The sequence below is a fragment of the Microtus pennsylvanicus genome, chromosome 4 (genome assembly GCF_037038515.1).
Source record: "Microtus pennsylvanicus isolate mMicPen1 chromosome 4, mMicPen1.hap1, whole genome shotgun sequence".
Lineage (NCBI taxonomy): Eukaryota > Metazoa > Chordata > Mammalia > Rodentia > Cricetidae > Microtus > Microtus pennsylvanicus.
Genome location: NC_134582.1, coordinates 128772920 through 128799628, shown reverse-complemented (window position 1 = coordinate 128799628; position 26709 = coordinate 128772920). Strand labels below are relative to the sequence as shown.

Genomic DNA, 26709 nt, shown 5'->3' with positions numbered 1-26709 from the left:
TGCCACCGCCACCTGGCTTTGACCCATCTTTTAATCATACAGATTGTATGGTAACTATACTCCCATGTCCCTTTCAGCTTTGAAATCTCGTCTTTTGGCATAGAGTCTATTGAATTTAAAAACAGGAGTATTTCTGAAACCTGGTTAAATATAATTACCCATTAGCCAGATATGGTGTTGCCTACTTGTAATAACAAAGAGACATAAGGATCACAAAGTCAAGGTTAGCCTGGAACATATGGCGAGTTTTAGGCCAGCCTGAGCTAAAAGCAAGCCACCTATTCAAAGAAACAAAACAGCAATAAAAATAGCCAGGGAAATTAAGCTCACGGACAGTTGCAACACATTTACGTGGTTGCCTTTCTTTGAGTTAAATTTTATATATGGTTTATCCATAAACAGCCAGCATTTTTATAGATCTTGGGGGAGAAAAAAAATGGTACAAACTGCCTTGACCTCTTTTCTCCATTTTCCTCTATAACTGTGGATGTAGCTATTAAATCCATCAGATAATCTTCCTGGCTTCTTATCCCAACCTAAATTTAGCAAGATTCCAAGGAAAACGCCTGGTGCCTTACAAGTAGCCCAGAAAAATAGCTCCAGTGTTGATTGAACTCTTGGCTTCACCATACAGAAACTCTCGGGTTCTCCAAGTTTTAAAGTTGAGAAAAATAGATGGAATGCCATGGGAATGCTGGCAGGGGAGGCTGGGGCTCTCTCCCTCCACTTTCTCGCCCTGGAATGTCTCTGCCTTGTACTCCTCTCTCAACTTTTGTCTGGACCTGCCAAAAGAGCAGCAACAGTGTGCAGGGCGGTGGAAGGAAAGGCAAGGATGCGTGATTATCTGCAGGCTGGCTTTTATTCTTCCCTGGTGCCTGCAGGGGCCCCAGAGACAGGGAGCCTTGTGCTAACCCTTGAGGGAAAACAGTCTCTCAAGCTTAGTGAGGGTATTGCAGAGTAGGTAGGGAAAGAGGAGAGGGCAAGAGGAAGCGGAATTATTTTGACTGCATTATTTTTGACTTGTCTGATTAAATCTCAGTGACTTTAGGACTTTGCATTACTAAAAGAACATAGCTCTGTATGTAGGCCTGGGAACAGAGGGGCCAGGGCAGGACCCGCAGTGGACATGGCTGCAGGGCTGCTGGACTCCGAGGACGCGCCATGTAGCTGGGACTTTGCTTGCCGGGTACTAAGGACTTGCCGCGAGGGAAACCTGCAGCTTTTGCAGCTGATGTTAAAACCATGGTGCATCCCCGGGACTGTTTACCAGGTAGGACCAAACCTCACCATTCTCTGCTTTGCTGTGTGAGGTAGCGGTGGGGAGTAGTGGAGGAGGATCATGAATGATCAGTATCTATTCTGGGGACCAGTAGCATCTTGAAATCAACTAGGGTCTGGGTAACTTTAATGGAACATCTTTTCTAAGGTGCCTGGACCCATGGAAGGTGCTTTAAGTTCAATATTCAAGGTGACCCTATGAAAGAGGTATGTGTAACCAGTTGAAGGATGGGGTTATCAAAGGTTGCAGGTTACTTAAAAATCTTCTGTCAAGCAAATGACAGAGGCCAGTATTTAAACTGCAGGTGTTTCTGGCTGCGTAAACTAAGAATGTTCTTTGTATGGGTTTCAGATTCCAAAGCAAGGTCTGATGTTTTCTAAGTATGTGTGCACAAGTTAGGTGTGGTGACAGGCTTGGGTAAGGGACAGGATGTGGCTGTAAGGACCAAAGGCATGGAGGCAAGAGCATCAAGCAGGAACACTGGGTCCTTCCTCGGCTACTTCTCCTTTCTTTGGCTAACGCTGAAGTCTCATCCAAACCCGAGAGAAGAAAACGCTTTGCTATGGGGTTTTGGTGTGGTGTATTTTTATCTGGTAGATGGGACGCATGTTTGTTTGGGTGTACTTGTGTGTGTAGATGCATGTGAGCGTAGAGGCCAGAGGGACAGCCTTGGGTGTCCTTCCTCAAGAGCTTGTCACCTGCTTTTCGAAAGAGGTTCTTTTACTGGCCTGAGGCTCATAGATTCAGCTGGGCTGCATGGCCAGAGAGCCCCAGAGATCTGTCTTTATCACCACCACCTCCAGACTTGGGGTTACAAGCATGCTATCCCACCTGACAGTTTACCTTGGTTCTGAGGCTCAAACTCAGGTCTCAGCAAGCCCCTTACTGACTGAGCTATCTATCCTCAGCCCTTTGGTTTCCTCTTTTCAACAATTGGGATAAAACTCAAGCATTCTATTATGAAGAACACCCCTCCCCACAGAGGACACTTAGAACAACGGTCAGCTGTTTGGAAATGCAGAACACTTCCCAGAGAGAGCTGAAAGTATCTGTTTCCTCCGGCCACCAACAGTCCAGATTGGTGGCATTAATCCACATTCCCGCTTGCCAGAGAGGTGTCAGTCCTGAGATCTCCAGCCCACCCTGAAAGGGACCAACCTGCTGGAGCTGGGGGAGGGACTCAAAAGGAACACACAAAGGAGTAGAGTTCCTCTGGCTTCCTCTTCAAAGGGCAGTTCCTGGCTTCTCTTTGGCTGACAGTTTTTTGTAACCCAGTTTATTTCATTAAGTCAACTCAAGCCTGCTTGGCCCTCTCTCCGTGTTCGCTGGCTCACCACGCGATTTGGCATGGGGCAGGCACAGCTGGACTTGTATTTTCTAGGTGTGATTTGGCAGGGTATAATCCTCTAACGAACCATGTCGTTTAAACAACTCAGGGCTTCGTGCTCCTCGCCCCATATACAATGTCTGAGAGAGCTTGCATCAAAGGTCCGTTCCTTAGAAGCCAGGCCCCAAGTGCTGGGTGACTTTCATATGTACACTGCTTCCACCATCCTGGTTCCTTCTCTGTGTGTAGGCAGATAGTTTCTGGAGATGGCGTTCTCTAGAATTCTTGTCCTTGAGAGGGCCATTCCTGCAATGTTACTAGAAACAGCACTAGCAAATCACATATAAAATAAACCTGAGGGAAATTGCCCCCCCCCAAATTAGCAACCATCAGAAGAAAACTTACTTAATATTTCCAATGATGAGTTATGAATCTGAAAGAGATCAGGGGGAGGGGCGGGGGAAAGCACAGAACTTGCTGGGAGATTCAAGAGGAAGAAGGAACATGGGCAGTTTGAAGCTTTTCTGAAATGTTTCTTTGCAGGCCAGTGTTTCCTCTCCCCTACCCTGGTATTTGGAGTGATTGCTTGGTCTAGGTAATTCTGTCTCTGTAGACATTGCTGAGTTTGGGGACCTGGCTCCTACCCACCCCAACCCCACAACCCCCACCATCATCTTCTTTCACCCTCTCTCTGCTCCTCTTTCTCCTCAGGTTGTATAATCCTGAACTTCAGAGGGCTGGGGGGGGGGGGGGGATAACTCATTTGATGAAGTATTTGTCTCATGAGTGTGAGGACCTGAGTTCAGTTCCAAGAACCCACATACAAAGCCTATTGGAGTAGCATGAATTTTTAACCTCAGTGTTGGGGGAGCAGAGGCAGGCTGCGTATCCCTGGGCTCACAGGCCAGCTAGCCTCAGCTACTCTGGGAGTTCCAGGTCCTAGCAAGAATCTCGGTCTCAAACTCTAAGGTGGGTGGCTCTTGAGAAACAACCTAATGTTGACTTCTGGGCTCCACATGTGGATGCATACATATGCACACGCAGCCACACACATGTGCTCTCGCATACCCAAACACAATTAAAAATAAAGGCCAAATCAAACTTCAAAATCAAGGGAGCTGGGTAGCCAATCCCCTCCCTCCCAAGAGGCTTTTTCAGGACTCTCATTAAAAGCTGAAGTATGCTGAAGAGAATATTGACTTCTTAGCCTCCAGTCCCAGGAAAACGTTCCTATGCAACCACAATTCAATCCCATCCAATTCAATCCAACAGCACTGGCTGAGCAGCAGTTGTGTATGTGGGCTTCTTGGACTTGAGGGCTGGCTTTCTTCTTTGCCCCGGCCCCTCCCTGACCAAGCTGAGCTGGTTGGGGCAAGGAGAGGAGTTGTTTCTGATGCACACAGCCTTGTTTACAGCCTGCAGGTGATTCCCAGGAGTGGGTCTGGAAAGCAGTTGCTAGGAGAAAGGTTGGGGTGGCAAGCCTAAACTAGTTCACTATCCCCCAGGTTAGGATAGCAAGGGCCTGGTTAGTGCGCTCCAGAGCCAAGCTGAGGGGGCTGAAAGAAGGAAGGGAAGCCAAAAAAACTTAACGCCTGCTCTGGACCATGGGTGGTCCAAATGCCTTCTAGACAAGACTTATCTAGTCCTGGCAACTCCTACCTGCCCCAAGACCTTCATGTCCACTGGCCAGCCGAGCTGGCTTAAAGAGACACAGAAACTATATAGTGATCCTCTTCAGTGACTCAAAGCCTCTTGGGGAATTGTCAAGAACACGGTAATTTCATTTCAACAAAAAGCATTGGGAGACTTTCAAAGAATTACTAACTTTTTTTTTTTTTTTTTTTTTTTTGGTTTTTTTGAGACAGGGTTTCTCTGTGGTTTTGGAGCCTGTCCTGGAACTAGCTCTTGGAGACCAGGCTGGTCTCGAACTCACAGAGATCCGCCTGCCTCTGCCTCCCGAGTGCTGGGATTAAAGGCGTGCGCCACCACCGCCCGGCAAGAATTACTAACTTTACTCAAAGAAAACACTGCCAAAAATAGTCTTTTTCTCTCTCCTGGTCTTCGTTTTCTCCATTACAGAACCAGGATAATAGCTTCATGGTGTTACAGTGATGAAATAAAGGAATATATGTTTATGTGTATATAAAGTGTGTAACAAATAATGAAGACTATAACAAAGTGAAGTATTGTTGATTTTTAATATACTGTGTTGGTAGTGTTATTTACCTTGGGAAAATTTATCGTGAGTGCTTTCATTTATTTGAGTGTTGTAGTGATTCATGGGCCGTTTTGTGTGATGGTCTCTCCCTAGGCTAACGTGATGCATTCCAGATTCACTGGCCTGTCCCTAAAGCACCATGCAGGCTAGGAGGAGAGCTCAATAAAGCATTTACATAGCAGGCACCTGAGTCTGAGCTCGAGAACCCACATAAAAGAAACAGGGTGTGGTGGCGCTACTTAGATCCCACTGCTGAGGAGGCTGGGACAGACGGACAGGGGCTTGCTAGCCTAGCCTACTGGGCAAGCCCCTGGCCAGTGAAGGGACTGTCACAAGACAAGGATAGACAGTATCTGGGGAATGCTATTTGAGATTGCCCTCTAAACTCATAAGCGCAGACACACACATTTATGCCCACGTAAACTCACACAACTCCTATCTGTTCTGACTCCCAGAGGTTCTGGCTTAATTGGCAGGGGCCTAGGTGTTGAGATGTTTGAAAGGCTCTCCAGGAGATTCTGTTGTACAGTCAGTCCGGACAGCCAGGGCTCAGGAGCCTTGTCCCACCGCCAGGCGACAAGAAGAAGTGCTAGAGCAGCACTAGCAGCAGGGGTGCACCTCAGATGTCCGTGGCTTATTTAGTAAACACTGTATGGGCGATTATACTGAAACTTGTAAACATGTATTATTAAAATTGTAATTTTAAAAAATTAATATAAACTTTGATGCTTATATCTATATAAATAATTAATCAGAGAAATAATTAAAATTATGCAGATGAAAAGGAAAATTACAAATACAAGAAAGCTGGCAAATGCCAGAGACATTTACTTCAGATTATACGGGCATATATGTACATGTGTGTAGGTGCACATGGATGTAAGCATTACATATACATATGCATGTTATATGTGTGTATCTATACATATTACATTATACGCAAATGCATATATATATTGCTATGTTCATGAATAACTGTGTGAGGCTTAGGGCTGGCAATGTGGCATTTTTAACTATTGATGGGTTAGTCGTTATCGTGGAGTCCATAAATATGGTGATAAGTGACAACTGAAAAATGAAGGCCAGGGTGCTAGGGTGTGGCTCAGTGCTAGAGCGCTTGCCTACCATGTCCAAGGCCCTGGGTTCTAGTCCCGGTACACACACACACACGCACACACACACACACACACGCACACACACACGCACACACACACGCACACGCACACACACACACGCACACACACACATGCACATACACACTGAGAGAGAGAGAGAGAGAGAGAGAGAGAGAGAGAGAGAGAGAGAGAGAGAGAGAGAAGCAGCAGCAGCAGCAGCAGCAGCAGCAGCACACAAAGCCCTAAACAGTGAGGATTAACTCAGATCATTCCGATGAAGCCCAGGCCCTGGCATATGGGAAGCACTCGAGGGGTACTGGCTGCCTTTATTACCACGAGAATAAATGGAAACACCTGTGGTCACATCCAGGCAGAGGGCAAACCTGGTTTGTTCTTTGCCATAACAGTGATTGCTTTCAAAATGGGCTCTCTCACCTCTAAAATGTCAGCCTTGCTCCCCAAGCTGGGGGCCATGTCACAGCTGTGGATGAGAAGTTTCGTTTCTCTCAGGTGTCTCGTGCACTGTCCTTCATCACGTTACCCACGAGCAGGGGTTAGTTGTGGGGACTGGAATGACCACAGCTGGGTGTGTGGAACTTTGGAAGGAAAATGATTATGAATTATATAAACCTAGGTGGGAATGGAAAATCCAAAGTCATGAGTATAAGAAGGCTCACAGTCATGTCACAAAATCTAGAAATAAAAATAATGTAAATTTATCAATTAACTGACTTACACAACCCATTATACTCCAGCTTTTAATAAAATATTTCCTTATTTTTAGTTTATGTGTCTGAGTATTCATCTGCCTTCACATGACATGTACCCCCAGAGACCAGAAGAGGGTGTCAGGTTACCTGGAACTGGAGCCATTGACGGCTGCCGACTGGTATACTATTGTTGAGAACGGAACCCAGGACCTCTGCAAGAGCAGCCACTGCTCTCAACCACTGAGCCATCTCTCCAGCCGCTACACACATGCCCACATATTTTGCCTGTCTACTCTTTGATCTCTTTTCATAAGACCATGATTCGGTAGCGTATCCACCTAGAAAAGAGAAGAATAAGTCAGTTCTTCCTTCAGCAAGGCAGATCAGCATTTATCCCTTCATTCCCGTGGGTTTAGGTGAGCATCTTCCAGACTCACGGTTTCTTACTGGAAAGCTGTGCACAGTTTGAAATTACAGGATTTGAGAATCTCCCTCTGGACTTTTTATAAGTAGTCTATGGCAGAAGATGCTTGATGTCTAGAATCAGGTATTAGAGGTGTGTGGCCTCTAGACACAGGCTTTGTGGGAAAACCCAATTAGATTCTACTGCCTTTGGTTTAAAAAAATTCAATGATACTTTATAATTGCAGGTGTTGTCTGTTACAGATGGTTCTGGTGGGAGAAACTGGGCTGGGGGTGGAGAGTACTGAACTCTGTAGTTTTACAAGCTTAGTAATGAAGCAATTACTCCACAGACTGGCTTCTGGCTTTCAGCATTTGAAACATTATTTGTCTTCCACAGCCAGGGCGATAAGGTGGAAGAATTACGTCCCTTCATGGGCATTGCAGAGACTCGGCACTGGGTACCCAGCTCTGTTGCTGGCAGCCACTCCTCTGCACCACTTGGTGTCTCGGGTGGGTGTGGAATTGCCTGTGAACCTTAGGCATCTAGCCTCCCAAACCAAACCCAATGTGTCCTAGTTCAGCTTCCTCACTGCATTCCAGAAATACCCATGGACATTCCTTAGCTGCTTGATCCAGGGAGGGCATCTCAGAGAGGGAAGTCAGAATAGAGTCAAAAATAGAAAGGGAAATTAGTCATAACGCATGACAATTAAAATGTTTCACTCTTGAAATAATGACTTTATGAACACATGGCTAGAGACCGGTCTAAAGATGCCAAGTAATGAGAATTCATAAAACTTAAGCTTCCGGGTGGATTTTCCTCGCCCCCCCCACCTCCCTCTCTCTCTTCCTGTATAGTTCAAACTCTTTTTAAAAAATTAAATAAATGAGATGAACAGTCTGAATTATTGGACCACCATAAATTGCTTCTAGCCTCAAAGACATAGAACACACATGTATGGCATATGGATATCTGTTTTAGATTATTACTAAGGACTATTTTTTAGATGGATGCCATTGGTTTGGGTTATTTTCCCCCCAACCCTCTATTTGGAGAAACTGCTCCATATATAAGGCTTATAAAAAGTGATTGCTTTTTTTTTTCTAGTTCCTGCTGAAAAAACACCCAAGAGGCTATATGCCTAGTCCTCTGTAGTCCTAGAGCATAGGTTTATTGGTAGTCACGGGGCCCATCTCCCCATATGGAAGTATTATTTGAAAGCATACTTTGGTATATGAAGGTTGTACTTCTAGAAGGAACTTTCGGCTACTAGCTGTAGTAACCATCCCACTGTTCGGATTTGGGAGAGTCCTTTGTCTTTTTTTAAAAATCTGGACAGTCGTTTTTACCCAAGGCTAACATTGGCTCTTTCTGGACTTTATAGCCAATCAGGCAATTATCTACAAATCTGTAGTCCCACAGATTTTAAGAAAAGTCAGCTAAGACATGAACTTGTGTTAGCCACCTGAGTTGGGGTTTGTTGTCACAGAGACTAGCTTTGAGTTCTTGGACGAGGAAACGTGTTTTTGGAGCACAGAGTTCCTAGAAACCTGAGTTTGTAAATTTAGGCCTGACAGCTACTGCGTGATTAGTTCGGATGCAGTCTGTTCTCTAAATGACAGACAATTTCTCTCCAGCATGATGGGATTTCAGCCCTCATCTGTATCTTCTGAAAGAACTAACACAAGCAATCTGGACCGAGGGAGCAGGCTGTGATTCACCCAAACGTTTCCACATGTGCAAAGTTCAGCTTTGATTCTCAATTTGCTATTTTTGCTGCTTCCCCTTTCATCATTTCGTTCTGGCGATGTCGGCTTTCAGAAGGCGATGTCTTGTGTGTTATTTAATGCCTACATTTGGCTTGAACCTACCCTTCTCGCCACTGATCTATAACAGCTGCTGTTCATGAAGGGAGTAGGGGGGCAAAAGGCTTCCACCAAGGAAAAACTATCAGCAAGTTGATTTGGTTTCTTGGTCAGATCTGCACATTCGTGTGTTGTGCCTTTTCAGCCACTCCTTACACCTGTTGGAAGCTGTGGGTACTGTGGGTGTGCTCGGACATCATACCCCCTTGTCTTATCTCTTGAAACAGTATTTTATAATGTCAGTACCCATTCATGACCACATGGGGCCTAAAAGCAGAACTGTCATCCTTGGATTTTAGAATCGATCTTCCTTCATGTCAACAATATACACTCTAATAGCTTCATTTTTACTTTGTGCATAAATGTAGTTTTTAATATAACAGGAGAGTGTTTTCATTTCTTTGCATGCACTTTTCTTTGTTCTCCGTGAGAAAATTACACTTCCTTTGGAGGTTTAATATTGGCTTCCAGTCATGATATCAGCCACTCCTCATGTGGGGGCCCGTTCCTCCGACAGTCCCCAATCTGCTGCCAAAGCCTATGGGAACCAACTCAGAACCTTAGCTTCTGGTCAGCCTCTGACTACCTCTGCAGGGGTGGTGGTGTGTGTCTAAGGTGGCTAGTCACCTGTAGGGAAGGAGCCTGGCAACTGCTTGTAGATACTTGTTCTGGGGCCTCTATCAGTCATATAAGCTATCATTATTTGGCATATTCTTTCAATGAAATAATTTGGAAGAAGATGGCTAGCAGCCAGATGAAGTCAAGTACCCTACATTGTATTTCTAGCTTTTCACTGAACCCAGGAATGGCGTATTCAGCTTTCTCTGCTGGGCTTCTCCACTCATTAGATGTACATTGGCTTGCTCATTCATTTATTCACTATGAGTTTGTTCATTCATCTGAAAAATAAGGAACACCTGTCATGTACCAGGCGTTGTGCTAGGTTCTGGAGATACAGTGGTGAACAAACATTACGTGTTCCTGCAGAGTTTACGTTAGTGGAGAAGGGACAGTCACCAATCACAGCAGTATCATCTTGTAGACTCATGTAAAAGTAGCATTGGGGGCCAGCACTTTAGGGACAAAGAGCCTGACAGCCCGAGGTGGGGGGAATAACAGGGAGCAGAGGTCTTCAAAGTAGATCTTCACTAGGCAGGCGAGGCAGACAGACAAGAGTAATACTACATACCAGCCCAAAGCCTCTATGACAGGCTGTAAGACAAGCCTAAACTTGGTGGCCTGTACTGGGTTTGAATCATTTGTGTCACTATTGACTGAACTATTTGACACTGATCACTCGCCTGAGTGCTGTCCTAACCTAATGCTTTACCTTCAGGAAGCCAGCTGGCCAGGTTTGGAAGCCACCTGCCAGCCTCGGATGGAAATTTCCTTCATTCTCAAGGGTATGAGCTCATTGCCATGCCAGATGGGTTTCCAGTGAATGATTATTGTGCAGTCTGATTATTTTTATGTCAGGTTAATTCCCTTTGAAAAATGGAAACAGGATATGTAAGATAGGAGAGAATTTTCTAGTGACAGCCCCCCAAGAGACTGAGAGAAGGCATACAGTTCAGACTGAAGTAGCTACTGTGGCATAAGGAATAAATTGCTAGTAATAACTTTTTACTACGCACAATCGATTTTTATTATTTGGTACAACTTTTTTCACATAAGTTAACATTGTGTGTCTCTGGTTGGCCTGGAATTTGATATGTAGACCAGGCTGGCCTGGAGCTCACAGAGATCCACTTAGCTCCGCCTAAAAGTGCTAGGTTAAAAGTGTGCACCACCACACCCAGCTGAGAGTAATTTCAGGTCTGCAGCAGACAACATAGACTCAGCGCTCATACAACAGAAACTGGTGCTCTGTTGGCCAACAGCTGCCCAGAAGATCATCAGGGCCCTCTGCTGACTATGTCCTCTTCCAGAATCTGAGGTGTCCTCTTCGTTCTACTGACAAAGGAGGACAAACAACATAAGCACCCAAGGAGAGATTTTAAGGGGTCAGCCCTCCACGTGGAGCTCATACCTTACACCAGGCAATGCTTAACTACAGACCAAGGACTAATGTGTGTCCTGACTCCTAAGGGGTGAAGTCCAAGGACAAATCACTTCTACTTTGGAATACAAATTTCTCATCTGTAAAATACAAATACCAATACTGTGTATTACCATGTAGAGTGAGCCTTAGGACTGAGGGAGGCAGGAAACGTAAAGTACTTGAGATCAATGTGAAACACTGTGAACTATTAGTACAATAGGTCTCGACCCCTTTGGGGTCAAACGACTCTTTCACAGAGGACCTAAGACCATTGGAAAACACAAATATTTCCATTACAATTCATAACAGTAGCAAAGTTACAGTTATAAAATATCACTGAAATAATTTTATGGTTGAGGGTCACCTCAACATGAGGAACTGTATTAAAGGGTCACAGCATTAGACAGACTGACAACCACTGAATTAGTATCAATTCAGGAATTTGTTACAATGTAAAAACAGAGAGATGTCTGGATTATTTGTGTCATTTCCTCTGAATAATGATGAGTAGAATATGATGATATAAGCCAATATTCCCTAACTTTCAAAAACAAACCTCAATTCCCTACAATAAGTAGAGGATTGTTATTATGACTGTAGGGGTCGCCTTTAAGTTTTAGGGTAAATTTGAACAACTTTTAAAATGACTTATTTACTAACATGTGTGTGCATGTGTGTGTGTATGATGGGAGAAGGGTCATCACAAGCTATGGACATGTCATGGTACATGGTACATTGTCAGAGGACAGCTTTGTGGGGTCATTTATCTCTTTCTGCCTTTAGGTAGGTTTCAGGGATCAAACTCAGATCAGGTTGTGAGCTTTGTCACTTTTATCTGGTATGCCACCTCTCCTACACTTAGGCAATTTTGGAGTTTTGGGGTTTTTTTGTTTTGTTTTGTTTTATTTTGGTTTTGTGTGTGTGTTTTATTTATTTTTTTTTGGATCAACAATTATGCCAGGAAATTATAACCAGATGGTTTAGCCATCTTGAGTAGCACAAGACTGTTGGGGACTCCTAGCAACATGAAGTCAGCAAGACCATTATTTCTTGAACATTCTGTTCATTTGCCCTGCTCAGACCGAATCCAAGCACAGAGACTGCCGCCCACATACAGTGTGGCCTCATTTGTACTTCCCTGGGCAGTGTTTGTTCTAGACTAGACCAGACAACCTGAAGTGACTGCTCTTTGGGACCAAATCAAGGGACTAGGACATCCTGAACACCTGACAGAGGCAAAGTGTCTGTTGGTACCCATCCCTAGGGGCAGATTGCAGGTGATCCTGTGGTGTTAAGACTAGATACAAAATATCAACTCTCACTAAATGCTTGAGATAGAAACCGGGACCTGGCTGAGATTGGTACAGCCTCATTCTTATAATATGTGTTATATTTAGTTTGCCTGTTATACCCAGGAACAACCCTTCAAACAACTGGCTCAACTATTGTGTCACAAACTGGCGATTATGGAAAATGTCCCTCTAGACAGGTCTCTCTGAAAGATATTCAACTATTTCCTTCACTTGGTGAAGGAAAATCTTTTTGTTTTGTTTGTTTGTTTATTTATTTGCTTATTTATTTATTTATTTGCTTTGTTTTATTTTTTGAGACAGGGTTTCCCTGTAGCTTTGGGGCTTGTCCTGGAACTAGTTTTTGTAGATCAGGCTGGCTTTGAACTCACAGAGATCTGCCTGCCTCTGCTTCCCCGAATGCTGGGATTAAGGGCACAAAAGCGCTACCACCCAGCTAATCTTTTTGTTTTAATTTGAAACTTTTTAGTAATTACATAATGGATTTCATCATGATGTTTTCATATACATACAATGTATTTAGATCTTATTCATACTACTACCTGCTCACCCCATCCCCACTCCTGCTGGTCTCTTTCTCTTCCTGAGTAGTCTCTCCTTTACTTTCATGTCTGATTTTGTGAATCTGCGAGTTTCATTGGTGTTGTTTACAGAAGTATGCACCATGCCCTCCTCAGCAATCATTGACTGCCTCTATAGGCATCCTCAGGGCTGGGTGGAGCTTCTTGAGATCCTCCCTTAACAGCCTTTAACGGCCTATAAATGCATGGGAGAGGTGGGACCTTGTGAGTCTCTCATCCTCCAGAACAGCATGTTGATAGGCCCAGTCTTACACAAGTCTTGTGCAGGTAATAGTAGCTGTTTTGAGTTCATGAGTGCAACAGCCATGTCATTCCTAGAAGACAGAAAGTTCCACGACACTCACCAGTCCACTGACTCTGACACTCTCTACCCTGTCTGCTGTCCCTGAACTTTGGAGAGAGCAATATACCCATCCCATTTAGAGGTGAGCATTTTGAATACATTTAGATGGCATCTCAGCTCCATTGTTAGGGGAAGGAGAGCTTGACTGAGCGGTCTCATGTAGGTAAGTTCTCAACACTCACAAACCCACCAGCAATGTCCAATAAAAATGTCCATATTCAAAACACTAATAGAATGAAATACTGTCCTGGGAACCTTGTTAATCCAGTGTTATCTCTTCTATCAAGGTCACAGCTCAACCAGCAAGGAAATGACTTGTCCAGACTGGCTATAACTGTAACTATAAAAAGTAGGGGGGAAAAACAATAACAGAACAGCGGTGCTTTTTGCGGGCTTTGCTCAGACTTTATACAGACAACAATTCTCCCAATGATCTTATAAAGGAACTACTGGAAATAATGACCATTTTATAGATAAGGGAATGGAGGTTTGACCATGTGGCACAAGGGCACAATGATAATAAATAATAACCATAGGCCATATTTAAGTCCATTCCACATGTAGTGTGTGTGTGTGTGTGTGTGTGTGTGTGCGCTCACATGTGTGCAGGTGGATTCCCTTGTGTGGATATCAGAGGTCAATGTGGGGTATTGCCCTCTGTTGCTCTCTGCCTTTTTAAATCTTGTGTGTATGTATTTGAGACAAGGTCTTTCAGTGAAACTAGAACTCACCTATCCAAGATTTATTTTCTGACCAGGGAGTCCCAGGAATCCCCTTCCTCTTCCTCTTCTCTGTTGAGAGTACAGGCACATATCACTGTACCTGGCTTTTCTTTTTTAAGTGAATCCTGGGGATTCGAGTTCAGGTATCCATGCTGCTAATTATTGCAAGACAGCTTAGCTACCTCCCTAGATGTCTTAATATCACCCTTTAAAATTTATATTTTATTTTTAAACTAATATTTTTATTAATCTCTGAGAATTTCGTACATGCATACAATATATTTTACTATATTTCCCCCTCCCCCCAACTTCTCCCAGATTTACCCCTACTCCTTCTCAGCTTCATGCCCTCTCTTTAGGTTTGGTGCTAACCCACTAAGTCCAGTTTGCACTATCCATACACTGATGAGTGTGGGACCATCCACATGAGCATGGTGGCCCTTCCAGGGCCCACAGCCTTGCAGAAAATGGATTCTTCATCTGCCAGAAGCTATTAACTGCCAGTAGAGACTTGTGAGTCCCCCTCTGATGTGGGAGGTCCTTCTGTCTATGTGTTGCTTGTATTGGTTGATGAATAAAGAAACTGGCCTGACCTGATAAAGCAGAGTACAGCTAGGAGGAGAAAACTAAGCTGATTGTGGAGAGAAAAAAGGCAGAGTCAGGGAGAAGCCATGTAGCCCCTCTGGAGACAGACACCGGGACTTTACCCCGTAAGCCACAGCCTCATGGCGATACACAGATTAGTGGAGATGGGTTAATTTAAGATATGAGTTACACAGAAATACTGTTAAGCAATTGGCTAAACAGTATTGCAAATAATATGGTTTCTGTGTGATTATTTCTGGGCCGAGCAGCCCGGAAGTAACTAGTGGCCTCCTACAACACCCCTCCTCCAGGCTGGAATGCTGACTGGCTTGATCCTGTGCAGATCTCTTGTGGGCAACCAGGGCTGCTCTGGGTCCTCCTTCACCAGCCCTAGCGCGTCCAGAGACATTGTTTCTCTCAAGTGTTCCCATCCCATCTTTCTCAATGATCCCTGAGCCTTAGGGGAGGAGACATGATATTGATGTCCAATTAGTGACTGGAGCTCGCTCTTAATCCTCTATGTTCAGCAAGTGTAGAAAACATTGATTTGTACAGTGTGGCATTAAGCATCTCCAAGCAGGACTTACTTCTGTTTCCCCAGCCAGTGAACAAAAGCTCTCCCTGCCTCAACCTGGCAAGTTTCTGATCTGTGAGGGCAGTGATATATTTAGTAATCCTTAAAATATAATCAGCTGTTGCTCTCCTCTGACTTGGACAACTATCTGCACTTTTCTGGTTTCTTTGCTTCCTGAAGTACCAAAGGGCATGGGCAGTGTCCTACCTACAGAAATGAGTGAAAACTTGAGCTTTTCAGTCAAGTTTCTAGTGCTCTGCCCTAGATTAGACCCCGCCCCCTCTGTGTGTGTGTGTGGTGTGGTGTGTTCTACTTCTGCGTATCTTTGGTTGATGTCAGGTATCTTCCTCAATTGTTCTTTGCCTTATTTTTTAAGAGAGTCTCTCCCTGAATCTGGAGATCACCTTTAGCTAGATTGGCTAGCCAGCAAACCCCAGGGAACCTCTACTTCTCCAACCCTGGGGTTACAGACATGGGTTGTCATGCCTGGCTTTGTATATAGGTGCTGGGAGCTGAACTTAGGTCCTTATACTTGTGAAGCAAGCTCTCTCCTGAGAACATCAACCCTGTTAGCCCTAAGCTAGACATGCTTGGTAACCACAGGTGACATTTATTTAATGTTTAATCTACGTGTTTCACAAGTACCAAGGTGACCTAACAAAGGGGATATCTCACTGCTCCAATTTTATGCTTGAGACAATCAAGTCCTAGAGTGCTTTGAATCACGGGGCCGAGGTCACACTGGTCTGTGAGTGTTAGAGCTGGTCTAAAAGCCAGTGAACTCAGTAGAGGTCAGGCCCAAAGTCTTAGATCAAGGCCTGGTCATAGGCAGTCTGCACCAGAAGTCTGCTTACTGTAACCTCAGACCCATGCAGCCAATGCCTCATTTCCTTCCTCTTCCAGCATTGCCTGCCAGTCTGTGTCCACGGCCATGTTCATCCCAACTCGCACATCCTTGCTTCCTTTCGCTGTCCTCTAGCTCTCCCATAAAATCTGCCAATGGGTTCAGATTGCTGCAGAGGGTGTGGTAGTGAGAGCCAAATCTCTGGGGCGAAGCTCAGTTTCAGTGCTTAGTTAAGTAACGGTTGTCCTGTAACTTTACCTCACTTCCTTCCATTATGACACGGCGGGGGGAGGGGATATTTTGGTTTTTTGTTTGCTTGTTTGTTATAGCATCTTATAGTAATGAGATCTTGTATGCAAAGTTCTTCCCATTTTCCTGATAAGTCTTCCAGAGCAAGTAGCCATTCCTGTAAAGGTCAACGCTCTACAGTCAACGTTTCCTGTTTTACCTGCGAGTGTGATGCTGAGAGAGAGGCAGGGAAGAGTAAGCTGTGCCTTGGCTACAACTTTCAAAGCAGCTGGATAAAGTAACTAGCAAGTAGGGGAACATAGAGCCTAGCACATGGCACGAGCTGGTAGAGGCCCAGAAGAAAGATGGCAATAACTACAGCTGGATTTCAGAGGAAGGAGGAACCCGTGCTCAGCTGGGGTTCAGAGAGGAAGTCGAAGGAAGACAAGATTTATATAGGCTATAGGGGGAGGGGAGGATTTCTAAACAGGAAACGTGGTGAATGCAAGGGAAATCAGGGATTAAAATCAGTGTTCTTGGTTACACTGTACAACCAAACTTCTAAAGGGCTTACAGAGAGATGGGGGAACATTTGCGGTGCGAAGAAGATGCAAAGGCATGAAAGAAAATGAAGGCAATGAGGAGAGAAGGATGCTAAGGCTATGGTTCGGTGGTGAAACAATGCTTAGCCTGCATGAGTCTCCAGATTTCAACCCCAGTACAATAAAGAAAAAAAAAACAAAGCAACAGCAAGTGTAACTGGGAAATGAAGGCAGAAAAGGGCGGAATTCTCCCAACTCTATGAATTACTATTGCAAACAGACATAACACCAAGGGTTCTCAGTTCCCGGCTATGTTCTAAATCCGAGACACTGCTTTCCCCAGGGAAACAGTGTTTGCTCTTTACTCATTTTTCTTGGACGCTGTGTATGGTGACATTTTAGTCAAAAAGGGAGGGCTGATTCACAAGACACCAGCAGGGAGGAAGCATGCCTCTTGAAGGTGTCTGCCTACTTGTTTAATTTTTTGGCTTGAAGACAGACATCCCCACCCAACACACACACCTGTATTGTCCTAAACGTCATCTGCTGGGGTAAGAAGGGGCTGTTCTTGCCCTTAACCAACTTGTGCATGGTCCACTGTTTCAGAGGCCAGTGATGCCTCTCAAGACTGCCTAAGCAAGTAGTTTAACAAGAATGTTCTAGACAAGCAAGGACTCAGGTTTCGGGCCTGAGGAAATACCCATGCAGGGAACTGGGGGAGGACTAGAATTGAATGTAGAACATATTGTGAATGAATCTCAGTTTCTGGAAGCGTTCAAACCTCATTTCCAACCCCTCCCAGGCACTTAGTCCTCCTATTTTGTTTCTCATCCCACCTCCTGCTGTTCCACAAACTCTTAATCCTGCTCAAAAATTCAAGCCTGTTCTTTGGATCTTAAACCTCACGGGGGGGGGGGGGGGGGGGAGGTCTTCTAGTCAGTTAATGATGTGTTATACCGCTGGGGAAAATAGACAACCATGGAACACAGTTATGTTCTTTTCCTTTCACGAAGTCCTGGAAACAATCTCTGGTGACTTTAATGTCAGGTTCATGGCTGTAAGGGGACTTGTAGGGCAAAAGCCTCAGCTTCTATAGCTCTTATAGTTAAGTTTATCCACTATCCCAATTCACCAGTTAAAGAGACATAATAATGGAAAGCAGAAAGGGGAAATTTTATCAGTTTTTCAGAATAGGAACAGATAAAGATGTCTCCAGTGACTCCAAGTTCATTTTTAAGTTACTGATGTGAGATTTAGGTCTAACTGCAAGAAGAATTGGGGCAAAGAGCAAAGGGATGCATAATTTAACAGCCCTGGTCAAGGGGTGACCAAAGACCATTGTCTCAGCTCTGCTCTAGTTAAGAAGTTACTAAAGCTATCAATGGGAGAGGGGACCACCCTGGTTCCTGCAAGGCGACCTGCTCCAAGTACAGCCACGCCACTGTAGATAACTATCAGCAGAACTGGGCTCTGTCCTTGGAGGTTTTGCTGTTCCTGGAAACTGAGATTACTGCAGGTTTAGGACAATGACTTATCTCTGCCTCCTCCTTTGGAGGAGGATAAGCTAGGTTAGCTAGATAGACACTGATTAGATAATGCAGAGTCAAGCAAGGGTCTGTGACAGAGACAGACGCACACTAAAGGCAGGGATGTCAGGCTGGTACCTTGTGTGCCCTCACAAGGATTCAAAGGTGGCTTCTAAATAATATGGGTTCAAATCCCAACCCCACCATTTACCTGCTGTGTGAGCCCAGCAAGCTGATTGGTTGTGTTGAGCTTTGGTTATACTCCATAAAATGGGGTTACAATCAAATTCATATAGGATTGTTCTGAGTACAATTCTGTAGAGTAAATGTACTTTACATGCGCTACCTATGCAAAGTACTCGGTGCATGGTGTAACTTTCCCAGTCTGCTCAATAAAGGCAGCTGTTTCCTTACTGACCCTGTATCCACCATGGAAGCACCCCCGGGAATCCTGCCTTCTTCCCAAGGCTCTTTGGCAGCAGGCTTCAAGATGAATTTGAAAGGGTTTAAAATAAAAAGCACCTGGACACTTTCTACTTCCAGCACCAACTTTGAAGCATGTGTGAAAAAACAGGAAGACAGGCATGCTCGTCAAGAGTACTGCTTTGTGCTAACGTCCTCCTCCCAGCACTGACTGCTTCGCTTCCTTACACTGTGTCTTTCTGGGAGGGTGGGTATCTCTACATATGGAAAACAGTTTCTCTGTGGAGCTTGCAATAAGCTAGAAATTCCAAAACAGAAAGCACCCCAGCAGGACACTGACTCCACACTGGCAAATAAGCCTACCATCCGGCGCCATGCATGGTACTGCAGTGTGCTTTTAATTATGGAGTCCGGACTTCAAGGAATAGCTTCTCGCCCTCTGCAGAAGGCCTGCAGGGCATGTCATGTTTCATCTGCTGAATGAAGGTGCCTGGAGTCAAAGGGAACTGTCTCTGTCTGGGTGACATGGTCAACCCCAGCAACCACCAGTTCCCCCTTGGTACATCTATACTTTAGTAACTTGGGTCAGGAGGAGAGTGGGTACCAAGCCAACAAGCACTCAAGGGAAGAATTAGGAAAGTCAAGTCAGCTGATAACCTTCCTTTATGCAATTGAGAATGATGTATGAATTGCTAAGTTCTTGTGACATTTGAGAAATGGCACCTGTCCGGGAAAGAAAATTGCGTCCATGGCTAAAGGAATTGAAATAAGAGTCCTTTATTAGAAGGGAATCTACATTGTTTTTAAAGATGATGTCCTGCGCTTTTAGCCTATCCACAATCTAAAGCATCAACAGCTAAAGGCATAAGAAGAGCTTTAATTGGGTTGGGATGAAGACCCGGACACCAACATGGACATTCAGAAAAGACTGAGGTATTCCTCTAGCCAGGGTGTCTGTGGTAATATTCCAGGGACTACATCGGTTGAGCTTTGCTGATGATCCCAAAAGTCACAAAGACGGCCAATACAGGTGACTTAAAATATATGATCACTGGGGCTGGGCAAATGGCTCATCCATACAGCGCTGAACGTTCACAAGGGCCTGAGTTTGGGTCTCTTGCATCTGTGTAAAAGCTAGATGCATGTCTATAATCTTTGTGCTAGGGAAATAAAAACAGGATGAACCGTGGGGCTTGCTAGTGAGTCAATCTAGTCAATCAGTGAGTCCTAGGTTCAAGAAGAGACTGCCTCCAAAAAATAAAGTGGAGAGCATTTGAGAAAGATGCTTGACATCAACTTCTGTCCTATACACACACGCACACAGACACATATAAATACACAAATTAAATAAATATATTGCTGTAGACTATGGAATGGGCTGGACTGGTTTGATGGTCCTGGAGGCCTCTTGTCTCGTGTCTCTCTCTTACCCAGCACTTTGACAAAAGGAGTCTCTGAGCATGATGGGAAATAGTCTGTGCCTTCTCTGTCTAACATCATGAAACAGTGCTGGATCATTCACATCCACTTCTGACCTGTCTGTTATGGAGAGACTAAGGACTGGGTGTGTGTGTGTCTGTGTCTCTGTGTGTGTGTATATGTGTGTACGTCTATGTGTGTCTATATGTATCTCTGTGTGTCTATGTTTCCATTTTATTCATTTATGTTTGATCATGGGACTTGCAAACTTAAAAAACAACATTAAAAGGGAGATTGGAAACACATTGTGGTAGGAAAAAAATCACACTTGCCTCATCTTGGAGATGTTAAATTATACCAGATTTATGTAGCTCTAAAACAAGTCACGTCTTAATTTAAGACACATTTCTTTCTTTAAAAAAATATTTCTATACTTATTTGTGAATCCCACTTCATTCATTTATCCATTCATTTGCTCACTTATTGAACAAGTTTATTCAAACTTACTACTTGAATCTCAGAGCTTTATGTAGGTGAAGTGATCATTCTGGCACTGAGCTATGCCTTTAAGATAAATGTATTAGTATTTTAAAAACTTTAAAACTCAGAGAAGCAAAGAGAACTGATGCTCCCAGCTGCCAATAAACTCTTGGGCCACAAATCCTGATCACTCAGCATTTTCCTCATTGATCAGTATGTGTCCCCCCCACAAAAAAAACTTGGCTGGACGACCTCATTCATGTGTACGCCCAGCCCCCAGTCTCCCCCTGTTTCAGGAGCTTTCTCTGTTATCCTGTCCTTTCGTCTTCAGAGCCTCTGAGTCTGTATTCAAACTCACATCTTCCCACGGGGTCTGAATCAAGCATCCTCTTAACTTGCTGCGTTCTCCAAGATGAGACGCTGTTCAGGTTTGGATATAAGATGTCCCTCGCCAGCTCCTGTGCTTCCCCCAGCTTGGGGTGCTATTCTGGGAGGTTATGGAGCCTTTTGGAGGTGGCGCCTAGCTGGAAGAAGTGGGTTACTGCTCTGTGTGTGTGTGTGTGTGTGTGTGTGTGTGTGTGTGTGTGTGTGACAGTTAGTAAGGTTCCAGCACCACCCACCAGGTTCCAGCTTTACTTCTCAGCTTCCTGATCCTATGACATGTGACAGTTCCCAAAACCATAGACAGAGGGGCCTCAGCTGCCGCAATCCACCCAAGCCATGAAACTGTGAGCTAAGATAAATAATAATTTCCCATAAATTGTTTATGTCCGGTGTTTCGTCGCAGGGATGAGAAATGCAAGTGTAATATGCACACTCCTTCTCTTCCTGTCAGACATCAGTGAGTTTCCTTCCCAGGGCCCCACATGCTCACCACCCGCTCCTCACACCCTCATACACTTGGCCTCTGTCCCTGCTTCCCTCGGTTCACCAAGATCTGTTCAGTTATCACAGTCAGGCTGATTTGCCCACATCAGTGTTTCTGAGCTTCGAGCACCTCGAGTAGAAGCTTCCCCCACCCACCACACCCCACCCCAGTGCCCAGCCTCCTGTGTCATTCCTCCTCCTCCTTCTCTGAGCCCTTTGAGTTCCAGTATCGGTCGGTCCTTTTGGCTCTCCACTCCACCCAAGATTAAATGCAAAGATTGCTTCTCATCTTATTCTCTTCTCTCTCTGCTTTCTTGGATTCTCAGTGTTTGAGTACCATTATATTTTGGGTCTAGTTTGTCCATGATTGACAGATACAAGGAAGGCTTACATTCTGTTTGGCAAACAGGATGCGAAGTAAACAAATCAACAAGGTAAAGCTGTCAGGAAGGGACTTTTCTGACATAGCGATATCATTGCTGGAAACCAGATGCTGAAAAATATAACAACCCATGTTCTGTGTATATGGGTATGCATGTATGTGTTTGCACATGTGTGTAGCAGCCAGAATACAACTTTGCCTGTTGTTCCTCAGGTGCCATTGATCTTTTTGTGAAAGTTCACAAGAACTCTAGGCTGACTTGGCAGTGAATCCCAGGGATTTGCCTGTCTCTGTCTCCTCAAGAGTAGGATTCCAAGGCTGTGCTGCCATGTCCACCTCTTCTAAACATGGATTCCAGGATCAGATTCAGGCCGCCATGCATGCTGCTTTACTGATGAAGCTCTTTCCCCAGCCCCCAAGAAAAGTTCTAAGGGTAAAAAGCACAAGGCAGGGTACAAAGAAAGGGTGGGGAAAAAAGAAAAGAAAAAGAAAAGAAAAGCAAGTACAGAAACCCTAAGGCAAAAACAAATGAGGCCTGCTGCAAGAAGAGAAGAGCCTTGGCTGGAGTGCTTGAAGCCAAGGGGAAAGGAGAGGTCGGAAAGACAGACCCCCCCAGGAGGGGGTGAGCCCCTGACCCCATTGCCTGGCACCTTCTGCCTATGGTGGCATTATTCTTATTACATCTTCCTCCTCCTTACTACAGATTCCCTGAATGAGAACGACTCAGGTCTGTTTTGTTTTCTAGCCTGTGATGCACTGAATCAACACCACAGTCAATGCGTTACACATTTCAGTGAAAGGGACAGAATCAAGCAGGAACACTGTGTGTGAAGATGGAAATTTTCCCAAGTTAAAGCCAGCCTTGGAGTCACTTAAACCATGCCAGAAACAACAGCACAAAGAATGATCAGTAACATTTGGTCATAATAACTAAGGCAAGTGTCCCATATTTTCCTGCCCCCACATCAGTCTGGGAGTTTGGTATCTTCTAAAGCCAGTCATCTGGGACAGGATTTTAGGGTGTGTGCATGCTTGTTATCTCCCCGGGGCCAGCTATGACATCAACTAAGGTCAGACTGAATTGACTCAAAGGCTTTCTTGGGGACATAGTCTCCTGGTTGCAAGTCAGTAACACCACTAATTAAAGGAATGTTTCTCTGAGCTGCTGTGATCTGTCACAAGAAGTGTTGAGTCTTGATGACATCCACATGACTAGCATCTTATTTCATGCATTCCAAAAAGGGAAATTCACAGATGTGAGGGGCTGCTTCTCATACCCGTCGCTTCTAAGACAAGATGCGGAGAGTTCCCTGCAGGTTAGGGTGCAGTCTGGAGCTGGAGAGCCTGGGCTCAGGCGTCAGCTTGATAGCTTCTGCAGCCTTAATGGCATGGGATGCCACCTACACACACTATAGCAAATGCTGGAGATAATTCAACTTACAAAGCAGAAAGGCTTATTTGTGATCACTGTTTGGGATATTCTGTCCATGATGGTTGACCCTATTGCTTCAGGGTGGCAGCAGAGCACAGCATCATGGGGAAAGCTTCTGATAGAGCAGTACTAGTCATGTCATGACCAGGAAGCCAAAAAGCAAAAGGACGATTAGGGCATCACAGTCCCCTTCAAGGGCATCTCCTCCCCACCGTGACCTAAAGATTTCCCAGGAGGCTTTATCTTTTGAAAGTTCTGCCATCCCCCAGCAGCACCGTGCTGGTTACACAAAAGCCTTGAGGGTACTCCTCAGATCCAAATGTAATGAGATCCTTACTACATAAGATTGATTTGTAAGACCCGGTGCAGGCCTTTAATCCTAGCACTTGGGAAATAGAGGCAGGCAGATCGCTGTGAGTTCAAGGCCAGCCTTGTCTCCAAGAGCTAGTTCTAGGACAGGCTCCAAAACTACAGTGAAACCCTGTCTTAAAAAACCAAAAAAAGTAAAATAAAATAAGATAAAATTGATTTATAAGCAATAAGGTTGGTGTCGAGTTGTTTTGTGAGCCTGACAAACTTACTTAGTAACTACAAAGCGTTGAAAAATCTCAATATTAGTTTGAACTGCAAAAGCAAAATATTCCCAGAGTTTCTTTTGATTAAGTCTGGCTCTAGACATGAGCTCCTAGGGCTTGTGCCATATTTCTCAACTTGCAGGGTGTGTGGGAGGGGGATGAAAACACAGTGGAGACTTAACTTGACGTCATGGACTAATTCCCATGTGAACTCAATTGCTGTGTAGTAAGCCACACTTGCAAAGTGAGGTTTGAACAAATGCAAGCAGAAAAATCTCCCATTTTTCCTGTCTCATTTTCTCCCTAGAACATGGCAATAGTTTCTCAATTTTTCCCAGGCCAAGGTCAATGTCTGGGCATCCACAGCAGATCTGGCTTTATTGCGATCATCAATTGGAAAAGCCAAATAGATTTGAAAAGTGTTTGTATCTGCATCCAAGACCATTCTGTGGCGTGTTTTGAATGGTACTCATTTGATAAAGAAACGTCAACAAGTGCTGAGCATGAAGACATTTCCATTCCTAAGAGTCAACAACCGGCCACGCTTCGGGGGAGTGTGAACATCTACTGCAAATGTCATCCTGACATTTCATTGATCATATCCATCGTTTGTCTTCGCACTCTCTTTCCTTGCCCTCTTCAGCCTGGCTGGCACCTTCCCCGTGGCTCCACCGTCCGCTCTCTTCACATCCTTTTTGCCCATCTCAGAACTTTGAGCAGCCTGACCTCTGGTCCCAATGCCTCCTAGCTTCTTCTTCTTCTTCTCATCTGCAGTCTTTTGCCATGCTAGATACATCCTTTGTCTTCTAAGATACAGAAAACTTCAGTGGTTCCTGATGACCCATGTCAGGACCAAATGCCTGAACAGAAAAACCTTTATTAAGAGTATCATCTGCTCAAAGAAGTTGGAAAATAGATTTGAAAGTAATGCTTTTTAAATTTGCATGTCTTCGTTTACTATGGATATGCCTGTGTATTTGCATACAAACATCCCTGTGCACATAACACAGCACCTGTGTGGAGGGCAGAGGATAACTTAGAGGAGCTGGTTCTCCCCTTCTACTCTATGGGTCTCAGGGATTGAACTCAAGTCCCTCGTGATGGAGAGCAAGTCTCTTTACCCTCTGAGTCACCTCACCTGTCTGAGAGTAGAATTTCAGCAGCATAATAGTACACATTTATCTATTAAAAGGTCATGGTGTGGGGACAATATTTGGTTACACAGTAGCAAGAAAATCCTGGAACTCTTTTCTGACATTGCTGCCATTCTGTGAGGATGGACAGGAAAAGGCCTGAATATTTCCAAAGGCCAATGTAGTTTTTCATGTTGATGTAGATAACAAATTACCAAAGAGATGTGTACAAAAATCTCACAGGGACCTAGGAGATAGCAGAAGGAACTCTGTATCAAGATATGCCAAGACCAGCAATGCAGGGTTCAGCACTGAGTGCTGCTACTGCCCTGTGGCGTGTGTCTGTGTAGAAATGAAAAATACAGCATCTTCCATGGTTTTAACCCTCCTTCACTGTGTGCTCGGGGAGAGGATAATGAAGGCTAAATCCAGTCTTTCCAGAATCCCCTAGGCTTACCATGAACCACAGGTATTAATCTGCTCCAATCTTCCCAACTCATTCTGGTACACTGGTTTCTAGTAGGTCGACGCTGGAATCCACCTCCCCGAGTTTAGACTCAGGCTGCCAAGTTCAGGCATGTGATATGCGGGCCCTTAGGAGACCTCTGCATCCTCTGTTTAGCTGGGGACAGTGACAGCATGGAGCAGGTACACAGAAGAGCACAAGGCCAGTGCCGTTGTTTCCAGCGTCATCACTTCCTTCTGGCACAAACAAGACTTCACTTCCATCCTCTGTTCATTGTTCTCCAAGCCCTTGGCACACTCTCACATCTGCTTTGTATCCTCCAGTTGCCAAAGCCTGGCACGCTAGGGGCTAATGCAATCCTTCCTTTCCAATGCCTGGCGATTTCCTATCTATCCTTAGAGACTTAATCGTGATTTAAGGGCAGTTAGTGAGGTCTTCCACAGCCCAGAGTGATCTCTGAGGTCCTGAGGCTCATAGGCATTTCTGAAACCTCACAAGCATCCTCATGTGGGCACTCACTTCGTGTCTAACCATTTGTCTGACATCAACCTCCTTCCTCTGTGCCGTGGGGTCCGTGTTCCTGCGGCCAACTGTTTCATTTCCAGCGCAGTACAAGAACACATACGGTATAGAGAAACAGACAGGGTGAGCGAGCGAGTAAATGAATGGGTGAATGAATGAATGACTGTCTGGATAACTTGGTTGAGTGGCTGTCTCACCTCGTTTAACACAAGCCCTACTTTGTCAGCTCTCCTCACAGGACAAATGCAGGGGTCCACACTGATTTTTAACTAATTAAACAGTTTACCGCCCAGGGAGATAGCTAGTACAGGGACAGAGTTAGAGAAATAATAAGTAAAAGAAGAGAGACCGCCAAATCAGAACTGGATTGTGTCCCCATGGTAAAATACCACTGTACAGCCATCGGGAGTCATTAGAGCTTGCAGGAGACTGGCCTAAGAGGAAGGAAACTTATCCAGTGACTGAAAGTTATATCACATGACTTGGGAACCAAATTAAGTAAATAATGCTGTGGCAATTGCACAGGAGGACCTAAAATGCTTTCTAGGGTAAGAAAACATTCTTCTCTTCCAGGACTTTCCAACATCCCCTGCCTCGCTGACAAGATGGTGGAGGTAGAGATAAGGATTCTGGGAAAATATCAAATCTCAGCTTACTGGTCGCAACTCAGCTTTCTGCCCATCAGCAAGGATCCTTGGACTCAGAGTGGGGCCTAGAAAGTCCCCTGAGGGTGTTCTCCCAGTTCTTGGGTCTCAGAGATGTGTGCTTCTTAATTTGCTTACTTTTCTGCTTGT

The 26709-nt window shown here is 44.7% G+C and overlaps 1 protein-coding gene across 6 annotated transcripts in view; it reads left to right on the top strand.

Annotated features, from left to right (window-relative positions):
• Window positions 1-26709, top strand: part of Frmd4a (FERM domain containing 4A) — a 595839-nt gene that overhangs the window by 319345 nt on the left and 249785 nt on the right. The window lies entirely within an intron of this gene.